Source organism: Sinocyclocheilus grahami, unplaced genomic scaffold, assembly GCF_001515645.1.
Source record: "Sinocyclocheilus grahami isolate Dianchi unplaced genomic scaffold, SAMN03320097.WGS_v1.1 scaffold47.1, whole genome shotgun sequence".
In the NCBI taxonomy this organism is placed as follows: Eukaryota; Metazoa; Chordata; class Actinopteri; order Cypriniformes; family Cyprinidae; genus Sinocyclocheilus; species Sinocyclocheilus grahami.
The window spans coordinates 2,901,551-2,906,184 of NW_015505226.1; positions in this window are offsets into that span (position 1 = coordinate 2,901,551).

Below are 4,634 nucleotides of genomic sequence, written 5' to 3' on the forward strand. Positions count from 1 at the left end.
AATTATAGCGGTGAGCCACTGACCGGAGACGCACGCATCCTGCACAGCAATCATTATGTCCATCACCGCAGAACGGAGCACGATCCGCGCCGTTATCAAAAAATAAAAATATAAATATCTAGATGAAAATAGAATAATCCTCCGCGAAAACCCCGAGAAATGGCGTTCCGTGTAATTTCCCAGATTTGTTTTGATCGGAACCTGACCGCGGGAGGAAGTCGACTCTCCAGTGGCTTGCACACCATCTAGTGAGGAAATGGGAAACGGGAGCAGAGCTAGCAGCAGACAACCCCCCGGCTCTGATCCTGTTGCCATGCGGCCGTTTCCCAGGCAACCTGTTCCCTGTAGCTCGTGATGGAGCAGTTAAGCGGGTGCTTATTCTTGATACGGCAATACTATTTAAATGAGTGAGTTTTGACCACCCGGGGTTTAGCGCCCTGCAACCCCAAGGCGTCCTCCTGCAAACACGCGCTTTGTTTTATATAATAGCCTATTGCGTTTGACGTCTCCACAAAAAAAGAGTCGATGAAAAGAGCAAGATGTAAAATGACATAGGTCAGATCTTGTTTGTGTCATCGGTGGCCCATGCAGCCCTGCAATAGGCTGCCATTTGTCCCGAGAAGTTACTGCAAGTTGGATGTTCTCGTCCATTTTTAGACAGTAGCTTAAAAGATTTCTTAGTTTTCTTAGTAAGCAAAATTGTTCTTAAAATTTAACATTTATTGATATTACATAACCCCATATAGTCAGCAGATACAGTAGCTACATAGACATGAAATATTGATCTGAATTTAAATGACAATTTTGCATGTATCTTAAATCTGCTAAAATAGTCCAAACAATATGAAACAATTGGCCTTGCAACAACATGCAAAACTGCAACTTTAGCTACAGTAGGCCTGATATTAATACTGAAGTCCTCCTCATTTTCACAGCTATTGCCAGTTGCATTTGTATGCAACAAGAGAGCGAGTCCGGTGTCATGAGAAATCGGGGCCTCTCTCAAAATGGTCTCTTTCATCAACCCTAGTTCCAACACAAACAACACTCATTTAAAATGTCAAACCAATCTCATAAGAAAATGTAACTATTTTACTGGGTGGAGATTTCATATGAATTCGTATGATGGGATTTGTACAAAAACAAATTTGTACAAATTTTAAGAAAAAAAAAAACAATTGTTAAGGTTCAAACCTAACTGTCCATGGGGCATGAACAGATTGTAAGAAAGCTACAAATAATATCATATGAATTAGCCACCAATTCGCCCAAAACATCAAATAGTTACAAATTGCAATGAGAGTGTGTTAAATATTTTTACATAATTGCGTAAAATGTTTTGGTTTCAGTTGCCTGAATGAGTGTGCTGAAATTCACAACTGACCAATCAGAATGAAGTATTCCTTCAAGCCATGCAATAAGCAAGCCACACATTAGTCAGGTTGACGCCATATTGAATTTAAGGCTGTGATGGATAGACGTACAGTCTTTACATTGGCACACACTGTATAAAGGTCCTAGATCATGTAATTTTCACAACTCACAACATTCAAAATTTTTTGCCTAGTCAAATGTTTGTTTATTTATTTATTTATTGGAAAGATGTTTCATCAGCTTAACAATTGGCATGTTAAACAACAGAACAATCCACTGAACGCACACCATAGCACTACAGTTTAATAATGAATTCCTAGTAGGTCTGGGTCATAGCGTGTACATCAACAACAAAAGTATTTTCTGCCTTTTAAATGTTGGTAAGCCGATTTATGATGTTGATTAGCCAATTTATGACAGGTCATGTGGTTGGACGTCAACAACAAAAGATACAGGAAATATTTTCTGCCTTTTAAATATTGGTAAGCCAATGTCATGTTTCAATCAATACTGTACTCAATGAGATACTTCCATTTTATTATCTGCATTCAGAATGTTTTCCTCTGATGTCCATGACCCAATCATTACAGACTTGCGGCACACCAGTTGAAAGCCACTGCTTTAGAACAAAGGAAGTGCTTGAAGGAAAAATCCTTCTCAGCCAAAATAATGGTTGACACATCCCACAATAGCAGCTAAAGGCTACACCAAAATCTTTCATTAAAGTAACCTACATTTTTCTTTTTTCCCTTGCTGCCCAAGGCTATAATCGTCATCCTTTATAGCTTCTTTAAGAGGAAAAGCAGTATGCTTTTAGAAGTCATGGTAGAGTACAATACAGCTAGCATAGTTTAAAACATAAAGTGAGGACCAGATCAGCATGTTCACTAATAAGCTTGGGGGATTTCTCACACTCATCGCAAGTTTTTCCTTTTTTATTTGGCGCCATCTGAAACACTGCAATTTTCACAGTAGCAACTACTTGTTTGCTTACTCACATTCGCCTCTTTTTGATAGTGAGGTCCAGATTGTTGAAGAAGCTACAAGGTGTATAGACGTGCTTTGATAAGGGATATAGGTTTTTCTTTATTGTGCTTGTAGTTTTCATGTGCTCAGTGAATGTTTTCATTTTCTCCTCATGATGACCATTCCTTTGATTTCCATTCCCATCTTTCTGGGTATTCTATACTGTTCTTTCCTGTTTTTTCTTTGTTACTTTTCTCTCTGCAGTCTGTGGTATTGCCTTCTTTATTTTAAATAATACAATCGATGTACTGTACAATCGCACAACATTCAATGTCAGTGGAACCAAAGGTTTCTGTTATTTTAGATGAGGATCTAAGGTACAAATCTGCACCTAGACCGGCTTCATACACATTGGCTTTAGTTTTATAGATTGTGGATCCTACAACTAATGGATTTGTCTAATAAGAAATATATTTACTGTTGACATGGACATGGTTGACATGGTTGGGCCATTTGTAAAATGGCTCTGATAAAAGCATTTTGAACCTGCTCCTGTTGAGTATTTTCCTTTTAATTGGGAAAGATATGGTTTGGATATAATTGCCTGAATGTCATTAGCGTTAATGGCGACCAAAGTCCCTTCATTCCATTCTGTATCTAAATTGGACTGGCATAGTTGGTCTGTGCTAATCATTTACGCTGCCAAAAGCCAAACACTCATTGCTAGGTAATTCTAGCATCATGCCTGATGTTTGAATAGGACGAGAATACATGCATATTAAATACACTTCTTCTTTTTTTAAAAGTAACAACTATATTGAGAAATATTGATTTAGGTGTTATTGAGAATAATGGAGACAGAAAAAATATAATTCACATCTTAAAAAGAATCTAAACGTAATCATAATGATGTTTTGTCACCTGCTGTGAAAGACTGGGGCCAATTATAATTTTTGACACTTTCCATAGCTCAGAGACTACTACAAACATGCTAGCCATCTTTCAGCATAAGACATAATTATATGTACCAAAATAACTAGATTTATAATGAGGATATGATCATAACATTGAATTTAAGACAATTAAATTATGAAAATATGACAAATAAACTGTATCTAAAATATATAGCACATCAATGCTTTAATATTATTCATATTTCTGAATAATTTTCACCTTTATTCATATTTCTGAATAGTTTTCACCTTTAGGGACCAATTGTGCTTTGAATTAACTAATTACTTGGATGAAATTATGTTCACTGCATATTTAATTATTGAGTTTTTCAATTTTGTGACTTTTTTGTTTCAAATAATGATACAGCTGCAGTATTTGCAACAGTGATTCATGGTAACTTCTAACCAACAAATGAAAAATATATTATTTTGAATTCAACTGCATGAAAATGATAGTAGTATAATACATATACAGTATATATATACAGTATATATATATATATATATATATATATAAAATGATAAAGAAATCATACCTCAAAATCAATGAATCACTTATTTTTTCTCAGAGAGAGAGAGAGAACATTACCAAGCAAGTGTCTTCACTCTGGCTTACATTGTGATTGAAGAAATTTGATGTGTCACAATTACCCCCATTACAATTGCTCCCAGTCTAGTTTGAGGCTTGATCAAAGGAGTCCATTCACCCATACGTGAGTACCCTAAGACAAAACAATATAGCAAAACCAGTCACTTACTAACCAAAATGATTTGTGAAATTCTCTCAAGCACACGGAACTGAGTCTACCTGCTCATGCATGAAAGCTGTGATTATTATTACTCCCCATCCTCAACACAGTTCTGTGAAGATGTGAGAGAAATGGGAGCTTTTCACACTTTCACACAATGCAGCTCCTGAAATCCTGAAAGATAAATGACGCTCAGGATTCTACCACAGTGGCAGGGTCTTTTGTTTTGTGCTGTCTTGCCAAAACCTTTATAAGAAAGAAACACATTTAGATTCCATAGTCCTTACTATTTTATACCACAGAGCTATTAAACAAGCTTTATCCTTGAAAGAATGCCAATGATTCAAAGTTAAAAATGTTAGTCAGGGAAAAGTTTCATCTCTTCATGAAATAGCTACTGAAAAGTAAGCCTGGCTGGAGGCTTAAATCACAGAATATTTTTTCCTCACACTTGCATGACATCGGTTACATGCCTGACATGAGCAGTCCAGGAATGATTTGTGCACCCTGCAGTAACTTTACTGGTATGGGCAGAGCTACTAGAAGAGCAGTGGCACTCAACAATAAAAGTGATGTTATGCAGTTTGAGGAC